Below are 26,579 nucleotides of genomic sequence, written 5' to 3' on the forward strand. Positions count from 1 at the left end.
GTCTTCGGGGATTCAATAAAAATTTTGCCGGAGTTTCCCCTATAATATGGCACTACCATCCTGCCACAGCAACCCATAATATCGATGCCTCACAGGGCCACAACACAATAGCATAAGAACGTGGCCACACGCGACCCAAAAAGAATAAAAGGAAAACATGCATACCTTATGATCTCGATGTCTCATCTTGGACTTCTTCTAAGGGATGAAATAAATGCGGGTATCTAGATCGCATACTCTCTTCCGCTTCCCATGTCATTTCTTCTCGTTTACTGCTTCTCCATAGAACCTTGACCGAGGCCACTTCTTTGTTTCTAAGCCTCCGTACCTGCCTATCTAATATGGCAATGGGTACTTCTTCATAAGTCAATTTCTCTGTCACTTACACATCATTTACTGGGACGATCCTCGTAGGATCTCCAATACATTTCCGAAGCATCGAGACGTGGAAAAATGGATGAACTGACTGCAAGGAAATTACGCAAATGATCCGTATGTTCGGCCTCGGATCTGGAATACACCAAGATATCGTCAATAAATACGATCACAAATAAATCCAGGAAGGGCCTGAACACATTATTCATCAAATCCATAAATACCGCCGGTGCATTAGTTAGCCCAAATGACATTACCCGGAATTCAAAATGACCATATCTTGTTCTCAAGGCTGTCTTAGGGATATCTTTCTCCCTAACTCTCACTTGATGATACCCGGACCTCAAATCGATCTTTGAAAACCATTTGGCACCTTGTAATAGATCAAATAAATCATCAATCCTCGGGAGAGGATATCTATTCTTAATCATCACCTTATTCAATTGCCTATAATCAATGCACATTCTCAAGGAGCCATATTTCTTTCGGACAAACAATACGGGTGCTCCCCACGGGGATGAACTAGGCCTAATAAAGCCTTTCTCAAGCAAGTCTTTCAATTGCTCTTTTAATTCTTTCAGTTCTGCGGGGGTCATTATATAAGGAGGAATAGATATGGGCTTAGTGTGTGGTAACACATCAATAGCAAAATGAATCTCCCGCTCGGGAGGAAGGCCTGGGAGCTCTTCCGGGAACACATCCGGAAATTCACTCACTACCGGAATTGACCGAAGAGTCAGCGACTCCGCTTCTACATCTTGAACTCGCACTAGATGATAAATACAACCCTTTGTGATCATTTTCCTTGCCTTTAGGTAGGAAATAAACCTACCCTTTGGCGACGCCGTATTCCCTTTTCATTCTAAGACTGGTTCTCCCAGAAATTGGAAACGAACCATTTCATTCTACAATCAACATTGGCATAACAAGAAGCCAACCAATCCATGCCCATAATAACATCAAAATCTACCATCTTTAATTCATGCAAGTCGACTATAGTGCGGCGGTCACATATCACAACTACACAATCTCTATATACTCGGCTAGCTATTACCGATTCACCCACGGGTGTAGACACCTCAAAAGGTTTGATCGACTCCGGCTCGAATATAAATCGACACGCAATATATGGAGTAACATATGACAATGTGGAGCCCGGATCAATCAAATCATTTACATCATGAGAGAACACCGATAATATACCTGTGACCACGTCAGGAGAAGACTCAAGATCTTGGCGTCCAGCCAAAGCATAAATACGGTGCTAAGGACCGCTAGAACTGGGAGCTCTGTGTCTACCTCTACCATGGCCGACTGGCGCATGTGAACCTGGCCCCGTAGGGCGTACAAATGCTGAAGATCCGGCTATCGCCCCTGATGGCTGGGCCCTACCTCCACCATGTACTGAGGGGCAATCACGCATAATATGGCCTGGTCGGCCACATGAATAGCAAACATCTGAACCTGATCGGCACTGACCCCAATGCAGCTTCCCACACTGGGAACATCGTGGCACGGGTGGCCTTGACTGGCCTGAATCACCTCTAAACTGGGACCCTGAATAACTCTGACTCTGCCCGGAATGAGTAGATCTATCAAATCTCTGGTCTGGAAACCGTGGAGGTGCACTGGTCATAGAATAGCCTGAATTCCTAGGAAACTGCTGCCTGTTCCCACCTCTACACTCGCTCATCGGACCCGAAGATCTAGCCCTCTTGCTATGTCCCCGATCTTTCTCACGCTCACTTCTCCGATGTTGTAGGCTTTCTTCTAGGTTCTGAGCATGTGCTTGGATGCGTGCAATATCCATACCGTCCTGAAGGGACGCAGCCAAGCATTTATCCATCAAGTGTGGCCCTAGGCCCTTTACAAATTGGTGTACCCGGTCACCCATATACGCTACCATGGCCGAAGCGTACCTAGCCAAGGAGTTAAAGCGGAGGCTATACTCTAGGGTACTCATACTCCCTTGCCTTAAGTTCAAACATTTATCGATCCTAGGCCGCCGAACTTCTGGAGGCATATAATGGCGGAGAAAAGCATCAACAAAATCTTGCCATACCGGTGGAGGTGCATTGGCCCCCCGTGAAGGCATCCATACCGTATACCACTGGATCGAGACATCTCTCAATCTATATGATGCTAGCTCCACCGACTCGGTGTCTGAAGCATGTATCAATCGAAGTGTCCTTAGCATACCATCAATGAAATCCTGAGGGTCCTCCTCCGGCTTTGACCTAAAGAATTTCGGAGGGTTTAAAGTAATGAAGCCACGGGCCCTTGCACTAACAACCCTATCACCATGCCCTGAACTTTGCCTCTGAGGGGCTGGAGGTGCTGGAGCTGGGGCTGAGGCTCCCTCACGCTCCTCAGTAATAGGCACTGTCTGGGAGGACTGAGATTGAGCCGCACTCTAAGACTCACTTGCCTCTACTACCGGTGGCGGTGCTCTTTCAGCCCGCTTTTCTGCCGCCGTCTTGCCCTTTTGGGCTGCTGTAGCCTTTCTCTTTTTAGGCATCTCTGAAATACACAACACACGATTAAAGAACAAGAATTTCTTACATCATATCTCTATCACACGATTCTTATGAAGAAAGAAGGTCATTTATTCCTAAAATGTCCGCAGCTTCTTGTTTATAAGTGTGGCGCGCAACACACCCATAACCAAGACTCTCCTAGACACGGCTCGTAGACACACCCTAGGACTGAACTGCTCTGATACCACTTTTGTCACGACCCGACTAGGGGGCTGCGACTAGCACCGGGTGCTCGTCGCAGCCCCCTAGTCGGGTCGTGACAAATTTAAAAGTAGTATAAAACACCCTTATGAGCCCACGTGGCATGTAGAGTGTATTTCACCTTCCTAAAGCGCGTGAGATAAGGGGATTTTTTTTTGTTTGTAAGAATACCTGTTCTTTACTTTATTTATTTTAGTTTACATTTTCAATTTTTTTCTTTTTCCTTATCTTCTTCACCAAGAAGACCCAATTAATGCCTGACCATTGTCTTTCATTTTCTGCCCTTATTTTCTTCTGTAAACCTTTCTATTTCATCATTATTCTCTATCTTTTGTGTTTCTTTTGATTTTGTTATGGAGTTCAATAGTAGATTAAGAATTCCATTTCATCATTTTTCAATTTCAGAGTACTACAATACTCCATTAATGAATCCATCATTTTTGTAATGGGATAAGGCATCGGAGAGGGAACAATGATTTGGAGGTGATTTTTTGTTTTCAGTTTATTTGGTGGTGATTTGGAATTCTAATTTTAATCAGGTGGCAGTTTGGCAGTAGTTTGGTGGTGGATACGGTGGAGGTAGAGATATAGCCATGGTGGTAGTGGTGGTGGAGGATGGCCAGCAACGAGAAGAAAAGGGGTTGGGGTAACCGGCATATGGTGAAGATTGAAGTAAGGGAGAGAAAAATAAGAAAACTAATGGAAAAACCATAAATGAAAATAAAAATTAAATTAAATTAAAATAAATCTGACACGTGGCAAGTAATGACCGATGCATGATTTGCATTTGCTTTTTTTTTTTTTTATTATAATTGTGGTTGGCTGAAAAAGGGGGTATTTAAACAACTTCTAAATTGTTGAAGGGGTACTAGGACACCCGCAAAGTTCCAGTGTCTTTTTTAAAAAAGTTTATAATTGAAGGGGGTAATTATGTATTCTCTCTTTTTAAATTCTTAAATAAAACATGATCTTCTGATCGTGATAGCCTTTTGTTTAAAACAAGTCACAATATAAAGTTACGAGAAACTGGAAAAATGAAGTGAATTCACCTTTAGAGGCTATACTAACAATAATAAGCTCCAGGTCTGGTGTCGACCCAAAAGAAAAGTTCGTGCATTATTTTCTGTGCATGTTGTAATTATCATTATTTTAAGATTATCGTTATTTTATGATGTTACAGTTATAAAATTTTAGATTAGATACATTTGTTCTATAACGCTTTCTTGTTTATTTTGTGATGCCCGTGGAGAAAAGTATTTGCTTATATGAATTAGTGTATACACGCGTACACAGGGGTGGAGCCAAGACTTTTGACAAAGGGATTCAAAAAGGTAAAGAGAATGTCTCCAGCTAGACTGGAACTCACAATAATAGGCTTAAACTTTATGTCCTTTGGCTCCTAAGCAGAAGTTCAAATGTGTTGAGGGGCATTCAAAACATAATATTTATATATAACTACACAAGTTAACCTTATATATACATTGTAATTTTTTGAATTTTCCGACGAGTTGCACCTTTGTATTTCCACCCCAGCATGCACAAATTTAGAAACAACAAAAAACTATGATAGGAAAATTAAAAAATCACTAAAAATTCATATTTTACGTGCCTTTTGGAAAATAATTCTTTTTTTTGTGTGGCTAATTTCTCAATAGACAGCAATCCACTGAGTTATTTTATTAAAAGCAAAAAAATAGTCTTTACATGTGTCATGTCCCGAACCATTGCTTGAGCGTAACACAGCACTCGGTGCCTGTTTGCATGTGACTGAGCGAACCAACTGGCGGGCTGGATCAACATGTGGTATACTGATATCTAAGTATGATAAACACATGCTAATCGAGTGAGAATAACTGACTGAAATATATCTGTGCGGAAGAAATTCTAAAAGTCTGCAATACTGAATAAGTGGTAGCCAAAAGGGCTAACTCAATAATCCAAGAAAATACTGAAATATCTAGAACTGTAATCTATGAAGCCTCTACTGAATAAGGAAATACTGACTGCCGGGACAAGTCCCCCGGCATACCTTAATACTGAAATACTGTCTGCTGACTGGCTAAATATGAAGAAAAAGATAGGGCCTCGGAGAACTTAGGCTCACCACCGACTAGCCGAATCTAAAAGCCTCCTAGCGAGCTGCGTCTGCACCCTGTACATTGTTATACCCCATTTTAACCGGGTCAAAGCGGAGTATGACATATTGGTGATTCCTATGTTATTTAACTTAAGAAGTCGCCACCTAATTATTTTAATGGTGAATTAGGACACCTAATTATTAATTAAGATAAAGATAAACTAAACTCCATTTTTTTTAAAGTCTTACGAGCCTAATAAATTCTAGGTAAGGGTTCTAAACATCCTAATGGGAAGGTGTTAAGCATCCATTAGAATCCATTAAATACGGTTACCGACCAAACTTAGGTTAATTAAAATTAAGCCTTGAAAATTTTGTTAAGACACAGATGCTATATCCTCGTTGAAAAGAAGAATATATATATATATATATATATATATATATATATATATATATATATATATAATTACGTCATTGCAAAACAAAATGAACTCTTGATTTTAAGAACTTAACCTATACGGATATTTGAAACAAAAGTTGGCGAAGATTTGAGAACGTCATCTTTTAGGCAAACAATAAGCTCTTTATCTTTTTTAGAAGACTATAGCAAAATTAATTATAGAAAGATTTACTTCAAAGTAGAAATGGCTTAATCTTTTAGCTCATATCAAACTCGGTTTTGCTTGCCAAAAATAATTCCCGGTAAAACTTTAAGTTGAAAATTTATCCCAAAAAAAGAATGTTCAATGATTCTCAAGCTTTGATTTGTGTCTAAAGCATTCTAAAAAAATGATCCAGTGATACGAAAAATATTTCATTTGATTACTTTTTCCATGGTTTGCATCTCTACATTAGAACTTAGATAGTTATTTGTTAAAAGGAAAAATAAAGTTCAACGGACATTTGTTTAACGATTAGCATCTCTAAACCATGATCATGTAGAAAATCAACTTTTAATTATCTCAAAGGAAGTTGCCCAGGTTCAAAAGTCAGTTTGGAACAAGCTTAAAAATGAACCACGTCTTCTTCTTCTATGCAATACTACCAGTGAAATAAAAAAAGCCTACCAATATACACCTAAATTCTCAAAACATTGAAAACATTATAAATATTATAAAGGACTTCTAAAAAAACTACCGGTTTCCCCTTATATCAACTATTATTTCTAAGTTAATACCAGTATTGGTCCTATACTCAATATTAAGAGGATCACGTTAGAAACATTACTAAAATAGCAAGGTTATGACCGAATCAAATAAAAGAGAACTAAGATAGAGGATTCCCCTGCTCCCATTTCATTTTTCAATTCGGATGGGAGAGGGCGAGGAACTGAATAATGAGGGATGATAACTTCGTTATCCCTTTTCGACTTCGTTCGAATGCATAGAGCGATAGATACTTGATAGGGCGAAATGCAAGTTTTCCTTGATCTAACGGGAATATCGAGTCTAGTTTGAGACTCCTCGTAACTCCGGATGTCATGTAAAAGAAGAAACAAAAAAAAAAAAAAATTAGAGCAGCGACATAATTTTATAATCGACAACAAACGTAAATAAAATACAGTAAAAGTCACTTAACTACAACATGTTGAACCAAACTTACACAAGTATTTTATATCTCAAGCATGCTAAAAATATGTGATTAAAAACAGATTATGCAACTGGATCTCAACCAAAGTATTCCTATTTTCAGAAAATAAGCTCTTCCTCCTTCATGATTTAATGTCATATCCATTCAATTCTTTAGGAGTGCATATGAACTCATCTTCCATTCATAATTCAAACCAAACAGAGCTTGTTCTTTTATTCCGAAAAGAAAACATATAAGGCAAGCTGGAGATGGAGATATGTTTGAATATTTTAGACTAGAGAGGACATTATGTACTCATATGAGCACACTCCTTATCCGGTACTCCAATAGCTAATTAACCATTAATCAATAAAACTAATGGTGTGATAATCAAGTCATCATTTTGCTAACATTGACAATGGATCAATAGCAGCAGCTAACAACAGACAAGCTAGTCACATAGCTGATTACTGATAACTAAACCACCTATAAGCAAAGCAGAGAAGCAAACCTGACCCAAAAGAAGAACTTGAAATGGACACAAAACACATAAATCTCTAATAAGCTTAAACAGGACTGTGAATTATACAAAGCAAAGGTAAAATATGACTAGAATTAAAATGAAACATAGGAGAGAATAAGAGAGGTCAAGTTTAAATCTTCTTGATACACTCAAGCAGGAAACAACTAAGACATACTTAACTCATACTTAAAATGACCATATCCTAACAAGTGACATAAACTGTAAAGAATCATGAATCGATTAAACACATGAGAAATAAAAATAAATGCAAGAACTGAATACATGATTACATGAAAAAACCTTATTTTAGAAATCTTGTTAAATACCAAAAGACAATCTTGAAGCCAAAACGATAATCTATAACACTCATGATTTCTAAAATAAATAGGGAGCACAAACAGCCAACAATCCTCAACTCATGTCGAACTTCCCGGATTGATTCCAGCACGTATGAATCATTTTCGATCCTTTACGGATTTTATAGCAAACCACAACAAAGAGAAATCCCAAAATATTCACATAGGCCAAAACAAGTAAAGAAAGCTAAAATACTACTTATATAACTAAGACTAAACTAAGAAAGCAGTAGAAATAAAATATAAAATTAGGACGAGGAAAGAAGATTACATAACAAACTTTACGCCATTTATAAAAATTATGTTTCAAGGTTAACATATGAACTGGCCCAATATTCTACCCTTTCGCATAACACTTAACCGTCAGATTCATACTCTGAGACAAACTTCAAGTTTAATCATTAAACAGAACACACATTCTTCATAGCACGTTAAGATACACAACAAGGAAATGCAATACCTATACAACTTTAACAATTTTCAGTCTCACATTGAATAAAGGACAGTTACCACCATATTCAAAATAGGTTCAGTAAAATATTTTTTATACTACGCATTACTGGAATGCAAATCTTAAGCCATATTTTCAAATAAAATACTTAATACAATACAGTAATCTTAATCTTAAACAAAAAGTACTAACATTCATCAAAAGGCATACGAATTTCCTATTTTCACGACATCTGGCATACTATCACTAACACAGAATCACCCCGAAACTAAAGAACTTTACACACACAAACAAGGAATCACAAATACAAATCAAAAATTAAATCGAACTAAAAAGATATGAAGAAAGGGATTGCACCGACCTTTCTCGTGTGCAGTCAACTAGAGTTTTTAGGTCCCGGATCCAGACTCAAAACACGACGAACCCGAACCCACTTAGATTAACCAAAGTTTCAAACGGAAAAGGTAAAATATAGAGGTTTAGGATGATATGCGGCTGTTTTTTTTTTTAGCAAGACGCAATGGTTGTTCTTGTTGTTTTTTTTTTAGGATGAGATGTCGTGGTTGTTCCACCTCTCCTAAATGAATGCTAAAGGGTCCTATTTATAGCTACGAGCTAGGGTTCTTAAGGTTGACTTTGGGCGGGGTTTTTGAAAATAGGGATTGCAAACGTTAGAAAATGGCCAAATCTCAGAGTGATTTTTTGGGCAGAGCAAAAATCATATTTCTTTGTTAGAAAAGGGAAATATAAACAGAAGTGCAGAGGTAAACGTTTGTCATCCTTGCTCGAACTCATCGATGTTTGTCTTGTATTGAAGATACGATTTCAGATCTTACCCGAAAATGGAGAAGTCTTGGTCTGAATCGGAGATATTTGACTCTCCTGATACATAAATTTGGAAAACCTTCCTATGAGGTGCTGAAATCAGTAGCAAAGCAGAATCTTTACTCGAATTGAGAAGGGAAAAATCTAAACTTGGTTGATGGAAGGGTGGGAATCAATCAAAAATGGACAAAGGGACAAACACTTTCTGCCATAGAAAAGAAAAAAGAGGCGTATGAGGAGAAGATTAGGGTTTGAGATATGACAGAGGGTTATTCAGGTCATTTAGGAAGGTTAAGTTGGGGGTAAGATGGTCAACTCATGGCATTTGGGATCTTAGGATTTTAAGTTTGAATTAAATGACCAATAAAAATGTGACAAGTGGAGAGGAGGGTGCTAGGCGTGTGAGAGGCTTGTGGGAGGAGTGTGAAATGTGTGCTGGTTGTGTGTTGGTGACCGTTTGGCACTTATGTGGCGTTGACGGGGCGCTCGCGTGGCATCGACATGGCAAGGAGGGTATGGAAATGGGCTGTGTGGATTGGGCTCTTCTTTGGGATATTATTGGCCAAATCAAGTATCAGATTTTATATGAATTGGGCTAGTATGAAGTCTTTTATTTTGGACTTAAGATGCTTTCTTCCTCATATTTATTTAGGCTTCTTAATTAAGGTGAAAGACACTCTATAGATAATCATATATTAACGCGTGCTAAAATATTATTTAGTATAAAAATATATTTATTAGTGCTCAAATAAAATAAAATTGTATGATATTGTAATAGTTGCGATAATATTTATAAAGTTTTTAAAAAATAAGTAAATGCTGTCGTTCAATTGTAAGAAATGCGATGCATTTTTGCGTAAGATAATAAATAGAAATGTTAAAAAGTGATCATGACGATTATAATATTAAGTGATGGCAATATAATAATAACAATAATGATAATAATAAAAACAGTAATAATAATGATAATAGGGAATGGCTATAGTTGGATAATGGAAAACGACGATATTAATAGAAAGCTAATAATTATAATAAAATATAAATAACTGTTCTTAAGTTGTCCAAATATTAGAAGCGCCAATAAATATTTTGGAAGAAAGGCGGGACAAAATTGGGTGTCAACAACTTGTCCCTCTTTGGCCGGTAATGATGAAAGAATTTTCGAGTAAAGACGTTGACTTAGTAGCCCATTCTGTCCTGACTAAAAGAATTTGGGAGACTATAAGGATAAAGAGAATTTGATAGAATTGTGGCCGAACTCCGGTCTTCAAGTTGCCTACATATCACGGGTGGCACGAGAATCGGGCCGTGTGTAGTTCTGGGAAGCTACGACTCATGCGAATAAGCAATCATGATTGGTGCGAATCTTTGAAAAATATTGTCCCAGTGTCGAATTATAATGACACTGGGTATTATGATTGAGGAAATATATCGAACTTGACAATTCTGAAATATGAATACGTGTGAACTCGATGATCGGATTATGGATGTAAGCGGATTATTTAGGGGGGTAGGGACGAGCGTTCGAGGTAGACCCTTGATCTTTGTCAGGAAGTCTAATTATCCTTCCCTACAAATTGACCCAGTTCACTGTCGAAGAAATAGTTCCACGTTTCGCTAAAGCTCCTGCGAAACTTGAGCTAGATAAAAAGTTAATAAATAAATATTGAAGGTAAAGCGATGTAAAATAAACACATGAAAATGACACATCTAAAGTGTTAACTTATGAGAATGCGGCCATGTGAGCTGGAATGATTTAATAAAATGATAGTCTTAGCTAAGGCTAATGCAAATGAGGTTCTGGGCCGATGATTCATGAGAATGATGCCTTTGGCGATGATTTATGAAAATGAGGCTTTTTAAGCCGACATAATGAGGTTTTTCTTTAAAACCCAATGATTGATGAAAATGAGGTTTTTCAAACCAATATGATTCACGGTGTAAAGAATTTATGCAGTGAATTTTAAAGCATTTGTTCAGTGCATGTGCGTTTGAAAGCATTTACGCGAAGCGGTTGAAAGCATTTGTGCAGTGCGTGTGCAGTGTCTCTTAAACCAGGCCCGCAAAGCATTTTTGAAAGCAGTTATGCAATGCATGTGCAGTGCATTTGAAGGCAGTATCGCAATACATGTGTTGTGCATTTGAAAGCATTTATGCAGAGCATTTGAAAGCAGTGGTGCAATGCATGTGCAGTGCATTTGAAAGCATTTATGCAGAGCATTTGAAAGCGGTAGTGCTATGCGTGTGCAGTGCATTTGAAAACAGTAGTGCGATTCGTGTGCAGTGAGTTTGAAAGCATTTATGTAGAGCATTTGAAAGTAGTAGTGTGATGCATGTGCAGTGCGTTTGAAAGCATTTATGCAGAGCATTTTAAAGCAGTAGTGCATGTGCAGTGCATTTGAAAGCATTTATGCGGAGCATTTGAAAGCAATAGAAAATATTTGTGCATCGATACATTTGAAAATCTTTGTAAGACTTAAGCATTAATTTATCGTAAATTTCGAGAATTATTGACACTTGAGAGGCATAATTTCTCCTAAATGTTATAAGAAAACTCAAACCGTTCGACACATAGTCCTTGCAAGGCTGTAAACATTACATATTTTCAGCTTTCCCAATTTGAAAACCTGCACTCAAAGAAAATTTGTAAGTTCCGGGGGAGGTTGATTCGTGTTGACTTTGAAGATCCAGTTCTTGATGCTTCGTGCTTCCAGCTTTGTCTGGACTTGTAACCTCCGCCTATTTCTAAGTCTTGGCCAATTAATAAAACTATTTGATTAAAAATCATATTATTTCAAAAGTAAATATGCATAAATTTATTGTAAATATGTATATATTGATAAATAAATTCTGCTGAACTTGGAACCATGACACATTGTGAAACAAAGCGACCGTCCTTTCTCCAAAAGTCTTTCCTTTGTCTGATGACTATGTTGACCATATACTCTTTCATGTCTCTAGATGTCGTTTTGTAATAATGCCCTTAAAAATTGTCCCAGTTTCTGGCATAGGAGGATATTGAACTTTTAACATGACGAGACCGAGCCTTATATAGGCTGCCTACGTATCCCACCAAGGGAATCAGGTCAAGCGTAGTTCAAAATATACAATGCAAAATAAAATTGAGGTTTTCTAATAATGTGACCGAAGCCTATGTAGGCCGCCTACGTATCCCACCACGGGAATCAGGTTAGGCGTAGTTCATATTACAAGCAAATGGGAATTTTAGAAACTTCTATCTTACAGAGACAAAACCTGATATAGGTTTCTTACGTATCCTACCGAGGGAACGTAGTTTTCATTACATAGAAAGACATTACATATAAAATAAATGAAAAGCTCCTAAAGGTAGTATCTTTTGACGACATCTGCATTGATAGCTTTCGGCCATATTTCGCCATCCATTTCTGCTAGAATTAGTGCTCCTCCAGTCAGTACTTGGTGAACCATGTAAGGCCCTTGCCAGTTAGGTGCAAATTTTCCCTTAGCTTCATTTTTGTGTGGGAATATGCGCTTCAACACCAATTACCCCGGTTTGAATTGTCTCGGTCTTACCTTTTTGTTGAAAGCTTTGGCCATTCTGTTCTTATAAAGTTGTCCATGACAAACTGCATTCATCCTCTTTTCATCAATGAGCATCAATTATTCATATCGATTTTGTATCCACTTGGCATCACTCAACTCAGCTTCTTGGATAATTCTCAAGGATGGTATCTCTACCTCTGCAGGTAACACATCCTCTGTTCCATAGGCCAAAAGATAAGGCGTTTCCCCAGTTGAAGTTCTAACAGTGGTGCGATAACCGAGAAGGGCCAATAGCAATGTTTCGTGCCAATGTCTGTAATTATCAATCATCTTCCGCAATATTCTCTTGATATTTTTGTTGGCTGCTTCAACTGCTCCATTCATATGAGGTCTGTATGGAGTGGAATTGCGGTGAGTAATCTTAAATGTTTTGCAAATCTCACGCACCAGACCACTATTAAGATTAGCTCCATTATCTGTTATAATTGACTCAAAGATTCCGAATCGGTAAATGATGTTATTGCGAACAAAGTATACCACTACCTTCTTCGTCACAGACTTGTACGGAGATGCTTCTATCCATTTTGTGAAGTAGTCGATGGCTAAAAAAATGAACCTATGTCCATTTGACACGACAGGCTCGATAGGACCAATGACATCCATGCCCCAAGCTGCGAATGGCCAAGGAGAACTCGTCACATTTAAATCATTTGGTAAGACTCGAATCAAATCGCCATGAATCTGACATTGGTGACACTTTCGCACAAAACGAATGCAGTCTGTTTCCAGAGTCATCCAGAAATAGCCAGCTTATAGAATTTTCTTAGCCAGAGTAAAACCATTCATATGAGGCCCACATGTACCGCCATGCACTTCTTCAATCAACTTGACCGCTTATTTGGCATCAACACACCTTAACAATCCTAAATCTGGAGTCCTCCTATAAAGGATTTCTCCATTTAGGAAAAAGTGGTTTGCTAATCTTCGAAGTGTTATCTTCTGAACACTGGTTATGCCTTCTGGATAGTCTCCTGCCTTGAGATACTTCTTAATGTCGTAGTACCAAGGTTCTCCATCAGGTTCTTCATCTATATGGAAACAATAGGCTTGCTGATCTTGCACATTCACCTTGATAGTATCTATGTAATTCTTGTCGGGGTGCTGAATCATAGAGGACAAGGTTGCCAAAGCATCAGCGAACTCATTTTGAGCCCTTGGGACATGTTTGAATTCCACCTTGATAAATCTCTTACACAAATCTTTCACGAAATGCAGGTACGGAAGTATCTTCGCGTTCTTAGTGGTCCATTCGCCTTGTACTTGATGAACCAATAAGTCAGAATCACCTATAACCAATAATTCTTGTATGTTCATATCAACGGCCATTCTGAGTCCAAGAATACAAGCTTCATATTCTGCCATATTGTTGGTGCACAGAAACCTGAGCTTTGTTGAAATTAGATAACGCTGGCCTGACTCCGAAACTAAGACTGCTCCAACGCTAACTCCTTTGGAGTTTGCAGCCCCATCAAAGAACATTCTCCACCCTGGATATTCCTCTGAGATATCTTCTCCGACAAACAAAACCTCTTCATTCGGGAAATAAGTCTTAAGGGGCATATATTCATCATCTATGGGATTTTCAGCAAGATGATCGGCTATTGGATGCCCTTTGACAGCCTTTTGGGTAATATATACAATATCGAACTCACTTAGCAAAATTTGTCATTTGGCTAACTTCCCAGTAGGCATAGGCTTCTGAAAGATATACTTTAGTGGATCCATCCTTGACATGAGATAAGTAGTATATGCAGACAGGTAATGTCTCAACTTTTGTGCAACCCAAGTCAAGGCACAACAGGTGCGTTCCAACAAAGTATATCGGGCCTCATAAGGCGTGAACTTCTTGCTCAAATAGTAGATTGCTTGCTCCTTCTTTCCTGTCTCATCATGTTGTCCCAACACGCATCCAAATGCATTCGCTGACACAGACAAATATAATAACAAAGGTCTTCCGGATTCTGGAGGCACCAAAATAGGCAGATTAGACAAATACTCATTGATTCTATCAAAAGCTCATTAGCAATCTTCCGTCCATTTGGTAGCAGCATCTTTCTTCAATAACTTGATTATTGACTCACATATTACTGTCGATTGCACTATGAACCGACTAATGTAGTTGAGACGATTGAGGAAACTCATCACGTCCTTTCAATTCTTTGGGGCAGGCAAATCTTGAATAGCCTTTATCTTCAAAGGATCCAATTCTATGCCCCTCCTGCTCACAATAAAAACTAACAGCTTCCCAGCAGGAACACCAAATGCACACTTTGCGGGATTTAATTTCAAATTGTATCGCCTCAACCTGTCAAAGAACTTCTTTAAATCCGTCAAGTGATCTGAAATCTTTCGCGACATGATGATGATATCGTCCACATAGACTTCAATCTCCTTATGGATCATGTCATGAAAAATGGTAGTCATGGCTCTCATATAGGTGGCGCCTGCATTCTTGAGTCCAAAAGGCATCTCTCGATAATAGTACACTCCCCAAAGTGTGATGAATGCCATTTTCTTAGCATCTTCTTTATCCATCAGGATTTGGTGATATCCTGCAAAGCAATCAACGAATGACTGCAACTCATGCTTCGCACAGTTATCAATAAGTATGTGAATATTTGGGAGGAGGAAATCATCTTTCAAGCTAGCCTTGTTGAGATCCCAATAATCCACGCATACCCTGACTTTGCCATCCTTCTTTGGTACAGGCACGATATTGGCTAGCCAAGTGGGATACCTTGTAGATCGAATGACCTTTACATTAAATTTCTTAGAGACTTCTTCCTTGACTTTTAAACTTAAATCCGGTTTAATATTTCTTTTCTTTTGTTTCACCGGAGGACAAGATGGATCAATAGGCAACTTATGTGAAACAATGTCTGTGCTTAGACCCGGCATATCATCATAAGACCAAGCGAACACGTCTGTATATTGTCTCAAAAGGTTGATCAATTCTTCCCTTTGTGACGGAGTTAAATGGACGCTAATTCTTGTTTCCCTCACTGTTTCTGAATCTCCCAAGTTTAAGGCCTCTGTTTCATCCAAATTTGGTTTTGGCTTATCCTCAAAATGTTCAAAATCTTTAGTTAACTCTTCAGGTTGCATGTCCTTTTCATATTCTTCAGAGTCTTGTTCGGTATTTACGATTGGTTCGTTTGTTTCATTACATGTCACATTCACAGTATCAATAGATTTACTAGTTTGATTGCTGAAAAAGAAAAGAGGAATTAATTAGACAGAATAAAAAATAGAAAAGCATAGTTTGGATTTGGCATTTAAGCTTTCAAAAGGTGGAGGCAAAACACAACAAAAGCATAAACACGATTCAAGCCTCAATTTTGAATCGCGTTATTTCATCTAATACTAATACAAATCATCTACCAAGACTCCCGAAGAACCGGGGGCGGGGTACAAGTCCAATTGCTTAAAGCATCTCCAGGCTCAGCATCCCAGATAGTTAGAGTTTCAGGGAAATCATCCAGAATCACATTGCATTCAACATCTTCCTCGGCAACGAATAGATTCTTGAAACCTTCCACGAGGTTGTCTTCAGCAGCTTCTTCTGATACTTGGGTGACGGACGCCTTGAAAAATGACTGATTCAGGAGAGGGACAGGCTTTGTCAAGGGAATATCACCTTTTCTTTTGAGACTAGCCAATGAGATTTCTTCAAGAGTGTGTTCGTATCTAAGACCAAAAATATCCTTCTGACCGGGTAATTGAATTGGTTCTACTATTCCATCCAAGTTCACTCCGAAACCTCGACCAGGCTTAAAACCATTCTTCAACATTTCCCAAGCCACCATCATAAGCACACGTGGCAATTTTACCCTTTCAGCTTGAGTAGTACACGTGGTTTCCTTAATATGGAAAACAGATCCATCTAGCCTTTCTACACTTTCAATAACAGGAATTGAGTTTTCGGGATAGATCGAATTGTTGCCTTCTCCATGGATCACAATTTCCTAATGATCCCAGACAAATTTCAAATTTTTATGCAGGGTAGAAGGGACTGCACCAGCCATATGGATCCATGGCCTTCCTATCAGCAAGTTGTAACTGGCGGATATATCCATCACTTGAAATTCCACCGTGAACTCCACGGGTCCAATTTCCAATGCTAAGTCAATTTCCCCTATGACACCTCTTTTAGCTCCATCAAAACCTTTAACCCTCACGTGACTGTCCCGAAGTTTCCTGATATCAATTCCTAAAGCTCGGAGAGTAATGACAGGACATATGTTAACAGCTGAACCCCCATCAATCAACACATTAGAAATGAATTTATCCCTGCATTTGACTATAATGTTCAATGGCTTGTTGTGCCCCAAACCTTCAGGTGGCAACTCATCGTTATGAAAAGAGACTTTGTGGGCTTCGAGGACTTCTCTAACCATGGCTGAAAATTTCTCAGAGGTCTCGGCTGGAACATAAGTTTCATTTAGTACCTTCACGAAAGCGCTCCTATGAGTTTCGGAATTCATCAACAATGACAATAAAGAAATTTGGGCTGGTGTTTTCTTTAGCTGTTCTACAACAAAATATTCCTTAGTTGGCATTATCCTCTAGAATTCTTCCACTTTAGCCTCGGTCACAGCCTTCTTTTGGTTGTTTTCCTTACTCGGTGCTCCTCATGCTACCTCTTCGGGGGCATAACACCGCCCAGATCTTGTTATTCCAGCAACAACAGTTTTTACAACTAATATTTCCTTTCCTTTGTTCCTTTTATCAGACGAGTAATTCCAAGGAACTGCTTTGGAGTTGAAAGAAGGTGCGTGAGCAACTAAGGCGGTGATCTTAGGCCTTGGAGTGAGCACTTCCACTTCAATTGGTGCCCTTATTTTGGACTGTGATTACGAGAGCAATAAAGGTTGATGATTCAACCTTTTCCTCTTTTTTGACTGGTATAATAGTCCCTTCCAAGTTACAGTCTTCATTAATGGTGATCATGTTCACATTTGCATCACCATAATTGGGTAGAGGGTTGTTGTTTATATTTGGGGGAGCTCCTTTGAGCTGGATGACTCCTTCTTTGATCAACGCCTCAACTTTGTCTTGGAGAGTAAGGCAATTCTCGGTATCGTGTCCGGAAACTCTTGAGTGATATGCACAATGCTTAGTCCCATCATACCATCCTGGAAGGGGGTTGGGAACTCTTTCTTGAATCGGTTGGAGTATCCCTGCGGTTCTCAACCATTCATATAATTGGGCTAAGGGTTCGGCTAATGGTGTATAAGTTTTGGTTGCTTTTCTTTCAAAGTTTGGGCGAGGTCTGGGTGCACTTTGTGGACTATTTTGTGGTTGGTATTGGGGTTGAGTCTGGTAGGTTGGCTGGTATTATGATGGGCTTTGATAGGCAGGTGCTCGAGGTGGACAATATGTTGGCTGGGTGTGGTAAACGGGATAGGGAGCGGGTGGAGGTTGATAATAAGGCGGAGGGACTTGGGCGTATTGGCTGTAATATTGTTATAGCCCGTACTTTGTATTTTTGGATACTTCGAGGTAGTCGTGGTACATTGAAGGTGAGACCATTTTCCAAAACTATTTTAGTGTGCAAGTTGGTTGTGAATATTATTTGTGAGTACTATTAGTATGGAAATATTGAGAAAGGCTAGGGCTAAAAAGGGAAATTCACAAAATAGTTCATGGAAATATTGTGGAAGGCTAAGGGAAAATTTGGAATTAGGAAAATAATTTTCATGAATTATAAACAAAAGAAAAAGAGAAAAGAAGTGGGCTTGAATAAAAAGGGCCATGTTGGCCGTGCACTTGGGGTGGGCTTGGCCCAATTAAATTAATTACACGTGTGCATATAAGATGACTAAGTAGTCATATTTTCATCTCCATCCTTAGAATTTTCAAGAACCTTGGAGAGGAAACCATAAGGGGCCTATTCGGCCATGAGCAAGAGAAAGAGAGGCATCCAATTTTTATTCAAAAAAAATATATTTTCTACTAGCATTTCTACTAATTCAAAGGTCCTCTTTAACATGGGATAGTTGTGGAAGCAAGAAAACCACTCACTCTTACAAGGAGCAACCCAAGCCAAGTTGTGGAGTTAAGGAAAAAGGTAAGGTTTCATCCCTTATTTTTTTTTGTTGTGGGTGGTTTGTATATGTGGTAGAGTGAAGAAATGGATGAAATTCATGAAAGTGTGGATGCTATGTTGTAGCCGTGTGGGTTGATGTTGTGGCCGAATATAGATGTATTGTGTAGAACAAATGAATTGATTTTATTTAGTAATTTGATTGTTGTTGTGTTGTGGATTCTATGATGTAAAATGAGGATTTAATGGTTGAAAATGAAGATGTAATCGTTTGTGGAAATATGGATGTGTAGTTTGTGTGTGGCCGTGTATATGTGTTGTAGTGTGTAGGGATGACGAGCTAATTTTATTTAGTATTTTGGTCATTGTTGTAATGGAATCTATGATGAGAAATGGAAGTTTAATAATTTTAGTTCAAGTTGTAATTGTTGGAAAATTGTTTTAGAAGTTAATGTGAATTGAATATAGTGTTCTTGCACTTATGGAAAATAATGTTGTTAGTGTGTGAATTGTTGTTATAGTTCATGAATTTGGAAGAAGAGAATGTATTGTGGTTGTTGTGTCTCATTTGGAAGGTTTCGGGTAAAGTAAAAATGTTGATTGGGTTGTTGGAATGTCATGTGAATTGTTAGAAGCATTCTTGAATCATGTTAGAAAGATTTCAGATTAATACTTGAATGTGAGATCATTGGTGTTAGCTTGATTATAGGTGATTGAATTGAATATAAATCAAATGCCGTTGGATTGTGCGATGAAGGTTGTTAATGTATTGTTGGCACGATTATTAGAATTGTTGTTGTGGATATTGTTAGAATAACTGTTGGTATTATTGTTCATATTTTGGCCGAGTTAAATTCTCGGATTGTTGTTGATAAAATTGGCCAAGTTGGAATCTCGGGGATGGTGTATTTACAGGGGAAATGCTGCCGAAATTTCGGTAGAATATAAGTGAATTCATTTGAAAGATTAAGGCGAGTATATGTCGATGAATCTAATGATTATGTGAATTCTTTGTATGTATACTAGCAAGCTTGGATAAATAAGTTTAGCTAATAGGACGTGGAGCAGGTATGTAAGGCTTACCCTTTTCTTTCTTTGGCATGTCCTAGAGCCAAATAAGGTATGATATGCATTTTGGGGATTATTCTATTCTGTGATTCTGAGTTTGTTTATGATTCGCATTCACCTTTTTGATATGTATCTATGATTTCCGAAGTTCTATATGATACGTTTCTGAGGCTGTCTACGATTCTGATTCACTTCTGATATAAGTAAGTCTGATATGATCGACCTTATTATATGATTGAATAATGAGATAAGCAAAAAGAATTGTGTTTCTAAAAGAGGTCTGTAAGTTTTAATGTCCCTAACTTTGGTAAAAGATCTTGGGTTTGCTTTGAAATGGTCGCAAAAGTTTTGTGGTAAAATTGTCCGTAGCTTTCACGTTCATATGATTCCAAGAGTTATATTTGAAATCAATTTACTGTATTCTGAGTCAATTTACTGATAAGCCTGTAGAATGAGGCGTAGGGAGAATCGTAAACATTCCCTAACGTAGATGTTTAGCCTCACATACCTTACTTGCTTCACAATCCTCAATCCAAAAGTCTGATTTCTGAGAAGAACCGAAAAGCCGGTGTCTCAAACCTTATTTGTGGGTTTTCATGAAAACCTTAGGTTAAGAACAATGAATTCTATCTTAGATTATCTAAATACATGATAGATTTTGATTGAAATGGGTAGAACTTGCTTACCTTAGAGTTCTTGGGGTTGGAGAGGAGAAATAAGCAGTGTTAGGGTTTTAGGAACTTGTAAAAATAAAATTAGAAATGAAACCAGGTATTTATAGGTTCTGGTGCAGGCTGAGAAATACGAACCAAAATACGGTTCGTAAACCTGGACCGTAATTAAGATTGTTCAACGGACAGAAATACTGCACGTACTCCTTACCAAATATGACTATCAAATATGGGGCCGTATTTAAAAATATGGTCCGTATTTTACTATAAAATTTCCGGAGCCAATTATGATTTGAAATACTGGCCGTATACTGAAATACTGTCCGTATTCTGGAGCATAAATCCCTATCTGACAACTATAAAGAAATTTCCAATTTCCACATTCTTTATCTAGTTTTGTAAGTCTAGAATCATAGTCAAAGCTTAAGTTAAAGGTCTGAGGTGTTACAATATTTCCCCTTGGGATCATTCGTCCTCAAATGATAGATTTTGGTTAATAGTAATTGCTGAAACATGTGCACACTAACTGGTGAGCACATGTAAACTGAATTAAAAGGGGTTGAACTGAATTATCTACTGAACTGAATAACTACTAAGTTGATCGTCTAACTGGCTGACTAATGAGAACGTGGAAACTATAGAAGGATAAATCTGAGAGGAGAAAGTATGTTACCTTCACCAGTTTCTGTTGACTCTTCAAAGAGACAGGGGTATTTGGACTTCATGTCTTCTTTGGCTTCCCATGTAGCCTCTTCGACTTTCTGACTTCTCCACAAAACCTTTACTGATGCTACTTCCTTAGTTCTTAATTTGCGAACCTGACGATAAAGGATTTCTACTGGGACTTCCTCATAAGTCAAACCATCCTTATCTGTAATGCTATTAGTTGGGACAACCAATGACGGGTCTGCCATACACTTTCTCAACATGGACACATGAAATACTGGGTGCACAGAAATCAAGTCTTGTGGCAATTCAAGCTCATAAGCCACTTGACCAACCCTTCTCAGGATTATATATGGTGCAATATATCTGGGACTAAGCTTCCCTTTCTTCCCAAATCTCATTGGTGAAACTTTAAGGAAAACACAATCATTAACTTCAAAGTCTAGATCTCTCCGCCTCATATCTGTGTAAGACTTCTGGCGACTCTGAGCCGTTTTCAGACGCTCTTGAATTAACTTGACTTTCTCCATAGCCTTATAGACCAAATCTGGTCCTAACAACTCTGCTTCACCAACTTCGAACCAATCAATTGGTGATCTATACCTCCGCCCATAAAGATCTTCAAACGGTGTCATCCCAATACTACCATAGTAGCTTTTATTGTAAGCAAACTCAATGAGAGGTAAGTGATCATCTCAATTACCTTTAAAATAAAGAAGACAAGCTCTCAACATGTCTTCTGGTACGCTCTGCCTGACCATCTGTCCGCGAATGAAAAGATATGCTGAGATTAACCTTGGTACCTAATCCTTTCTGGAAGGATATCCAGAAGTTTGTTGTGAACTGAGCACCACGATTAGAAATAATATACACTGGGGTCCCATGCAATCTAAGAATTTCATTAACATACAATTTGGCGTAATTTTCTGTTGAATCTATGGTCTTGACTGGCAAAAAGTACGCCGACTTAGTAAGCTGGTCAACGATCACCCAAATAGAGTCATGCCTCCTAGCTGAACGAGGCAGACATGATACAAAGTCCATATTGATCATCTCCCATTTCCAGACAGAAATATCAATATTCTGAGCCAAGCCACCAGGCCTCTGGTGGTCGGCTTTCACTTGCTAACAATTCGGACACTTAGCCACAAAATCTGCTACATTCTTTGTCATGTCGTTCCACCAATAAATTTCCTTAAGATCATGATACATCTTAGTGGAACCTGGGTGAATGGAATACCTAGAGTTGTGAGCTTCTGACATAATTCGCTCTCTGAGACCATCAACTTCTGGAACACATAATCTGCCTCGGTACCTCAAGGTACCATCATCTCCCCCTTGTTCGAAAGCTATTGTCTTATGCTTGTGAATCCCCTCCTTCAGCTGCAATAGGTAGGGATCATGAAACTGCTTCTCCTTCACTTCAATGACTAGGGAGGATTGAGATCTATCTTGAACAACAACACCACCATCCTCGGAGTCCAGAAGTCGAACCCCAAGACTGGCTAAACGGTGAACTTCCTTGGTTATAGTTCTCTTATCTGCATCAACATGGGCTAAACTACCCATAGAACGCCGACTAAGAGTGTCGGCTACAAAATTCACTTTCCCCGGATGATAGATAATATCTATATCATTGTCCTTAAGCACTTCGAGCCATCTTCTCTGTCTAAGATTCAACTCTCTTTGCCTGAAGATATACTTCAGATTTTTTATGTTCGGCGAAGATATCAACATGCACTCCATACAAATAGTGACGCCATATCTTCAGTGCAAAGACTATTGCTGCCAATTCTAGATCATGAGTCGGATAATTCTTTTCATGAACTTTACCATGCTGCATTAACACAAAACTGAGACCAACTCCTGAAGCATCACAATAGACTACGAACCCTTCGGTTCCCTCTGGTAGCGTCAAAACTAAAGCAGAAGTCCACCTTTTATTCAAATTTTCAAAACTCTGCTCGCATGGATCAGACCACTGAAACTTAACCTTTTTCTGAGTCAACTTAGTCAACGAAGCTGAGATTGAGGAAAACGCCTCTACAAAATTCCTATAGTAGCCTGCCAGCCCCAAGAATCTTCTGATATCTGATGTTGAGGTGGGTTTGGGGCAATTCTTAACAGCGTCAATTTTCTGAGAATCGACTTTAACACCCTCTCCTGAAATTCTGTGGCCTAAGAATGCCACTAACTTTAGCCAAAACTCACACTTTGAGAATTTCGCATAAAGTTCGCGATACTTGAGTGTTTGCAATACTATTCTGAGGTGTTCTACATGGTTAGCCTCACTACAGGAGTATACCAGAAAATCATCAAAAAAGACAATGACAAATAAATCAAGATACGGCTGGAAGACCCTGTTCATAAGATCCATGGAAGCTGCTGGTGCATTCGTCAACACAAAGGACATGAAAAGAAACTCAAAATGACCATAACAGGTTCTGAAAGAGGTTTTCGGGATATCAACTCCCTTAAACTTTAACTGATGGTAGCCTGATCTGAGGTCAATCTTGGAATAACACTAAGCACCCTGAAGTTGATCAAATAAATCTTATTTTCTCCGAAGAGGATACTTATTCTTAATTGTAACTTTGTTCAACTGGGGATAGCCTATGTACATACGTAAGGACCCATCTTTCTTTCAGACAGACAAGACCAGAGCACCCCCAAGGTGAGACACTTGGCCTTATAAATCCCTTATTAAGAATATCTATCAACTGGACCTTTAACTCTTTTAAATCTGCTGGGGCCATTCTATATGGCGGAATAGATATCGGCTTAGTGCCAGGTAGTAGGTGTCACGACCCAACCAGAGGGCCATGACGGGCACCCGGAGCTAACCCACCCAGGCACCTCTCGTCGTACATTCACATTCATATCTAGGTGAGCCACTTGGCTTACCAACAAACTCTATGCCTCAACAGTACCATTTCCAACAGCTAAAAACACTTTTATATCAACGTCACCAACTACGCCCATATACATATACACAAGCCGATGAGGCTAAAAAAATAATTTACTAAAAATATAAGCCGATAGGGCGAAAGACATCTACTACACATGACTATCTACGAGCCTCTAAGAAGAGTATGAAACATGATCATAAGGACGAAACAGGGCCCCACCAGGCCCATATGTATATACACAAAAGAATAGTACCCACAACTGCAGCTCCGGATCAAAAGGAGCTCCTCTAAGCAGTCACTTGATATGCAGCCTAGGGATCAAGTCTATCTCTCTGTCCACCTGCGAGCATGACACAGCGTCCACAAACAAAAGGACGTCAATACGAACAATGTACGGAGTATGTAAGGTATAATAAACAACATAAATAGAAACATAAAAAAATAACATAACATAGAAGTGTCATGGGACAATAGAGCCATTTATACCTCTAGCGGCGTTCATCACATTCACTTACCCTGTTTTCTAATGGGAACCTTTCATTACATACACTTATACATATATAGTAGTATCATACCCGACCATAGAGGTTCGGTGTCTCACATACCCAGCCATGATAAGGCTCAGTGTTATATATACCTAGCCCTACCAAGGCTCAGTGTTATTCGTACCCAACTGCAGTGGTGCGCACGATAGATATCATACCCGGCCATATAAGCTCGGTGTTCTTAATAATCATACTTTGATATACATATATAAACATAGAAGTACATACGTATCCTCACTATCATCATCATCATTATCACTTTAATTATACCCTTCCTCAGAGGATTAACTATCATAGGATGGGATCCATAGAATCGTGAGAATATCAAGAATCATGAGCTTAATTGATTCTTGGAACGAAGTCATCTTGGAAGACATTAAGGAATACACGTGAGGGTATACAACAATGGGATCATGCCTTAAGGAAAGAATGGTTAGCCTTAAATACCTCTTTGTCTTCTTAACTACTTAATGTTCACTGCCAAAGCTTGAGAAACCTATATTAAAAGGATTCGTACCAAGGTTAAGTCTTAAGGACACTCTTAAATTCAAACTAGAAAAATTCATGAGCTAACGACAATTGGGCAGCATTTCTCTGATTTCATCGACTTCCACCATATCGCAAAACAATTCCCAAATAGCTATACTAACATCCACAATATCATAATCAAGTAGCCATATTCCATTAAGTCTCAAAATTCATTTTCATATGTAACTTATATCAACTTCACACCAACCCTTTGCACAATTTTATACAACACCTCCTCGTCAACATTAATACCCTACATAACAAGATTATATCCATAGCATACTAAGAATCATGACTCAAGTTAGTTTACTACTCAAAAACATCATGAAATCTACCTTTAGGCCTCATCTTCTCCTTTCTCCTTTCACCCAAGTTATTCCACAACTAAGCATTCTTAATAACATGAAATAAGCATGAAAGCTAACCTTTTATCTCATAAGAATGAGCTTTGGAGAAAGTTATCAACTTGTATGGAAACCCTAGCTTCAATGCCCAAGGAATTCTTGAAGTCTACTAACCCTAGCAAGTCTTCCAACCCTAGCTGCTAGAGCTCGTGAGCTAAATCACTTTTCTCTGGCTAGACATCACATAAACTTCCCATAGATCTTTGGCTTAGAGCATCGACCACAATGTTCGCCTTCCCGGGATGGTATAGGATGTTAACATCATAATCTTTCAATAACTCCAACAATCGCCGTTGTCGTAAATTCAATTATTTCTGCTTGAAAATATACTGAAGGCTCTTATGATCTGTATAGATATCCATATGGACACCATACAAATAATGCCTCCGCATTTTCAATAGATGAATCACCGCAGCTAACTCAAGATCATGGGTTGAATAATTTATCTTATGTTTTCGCAACTGCCTTGAAGCATAAGCAATCACCTTACCATGCTACATGAACACACATCCTAACCCAAAACCTAAAGCATCGCCATAGATAACATAGCCTTCCGATCCCTCTGGAAGTGTTAGAACCGGGGCCGAAGTTAATATATTCTTTAACTCTTGAAAACTACGCTCATAAGCATCCGTCTATTGAAATTTAGCTGATTTCTGAGTTAGCCTTGTCAATGATGCAGAAATAGAAGAAAAATCCTCTACAAATCTTTTGTAATGACCTGCTAAGCCCAGAAAACTACGAACCTTCGTAGGTGTTGTAGGCCTTGGCCAAGTCTTCACAGCCTCAATATTTTGGGTATCTACTCGAATACCATTGGCCGAAATAATGTGCCCCAAAAAGGTCACCGAATTCAACCAAAACTCGCACTTTGAAAATTTTGCAAATAACTCTTGAGTTTGGAGAACTCTAATGACAGTACGTAAATGATCCGCATGTTCTGCCTCAGACCGAGAATATACCATGATATCGTTAATGAACACAATCACAAATAAATCTAGGAAAGGCCTGAACACATTGTTCATCAAATCTAGGAATACTGTCGGTGCATTAGTTAGCCCAAATGATATTACCCGGAACTCAAAATGACCATATCATGTTCTGAAGGCCGTCTTAGGAATATCTGCCTCCCTAAATCTCACCTGATGATAATCGGATCTCAAATCTATTTTTGAAACCTATTTGGCACCCTGCAATTGGTCAAATAAATCATCAATCCTTGGGAGCGGATATTTATTCATGA

At 38.6% G+C, this 26,579-nt stretch overlaps 1 long non-coding RNA gene across 1 annotated transcript; it reads right to left on the minus strand.

Moving 5' to 3' along the window:
• Nucleotides 1–6,127: 6,127 nt before the first annotated feature.
• Nucleotides 6,128–9,294, minus strand: LOC132626580 (uncharacterized). Its single transcript, XR_009577455.1, has 2 exons — nt 8,451–9,294; nt 6,128–6,659 (listed from the first exon to the last, which is right to left on the minus strand). It is a non-coding gene; the product is annotated as an uncharacterized LOC132626580 (long non-coding RNA).
• Between the last annotated feature and the right edge of the window lie 17,285 nt (nt 9,295–26,579).

This window comes from Lycium barbarum, chromosome 2, assembly GCF_019175385.1.
Source record: "Lycium barbarum isolate Lr01 chromosome 2, ASM1917538v2, whole genome shotgun sequence".
NCBI classification, from domain to species: Eukaryota; Viridiplantae; Streptophyta; class Magnoliopsida; order Solanales; family Solanaceae; genus Lycium; species Lycium barbarum.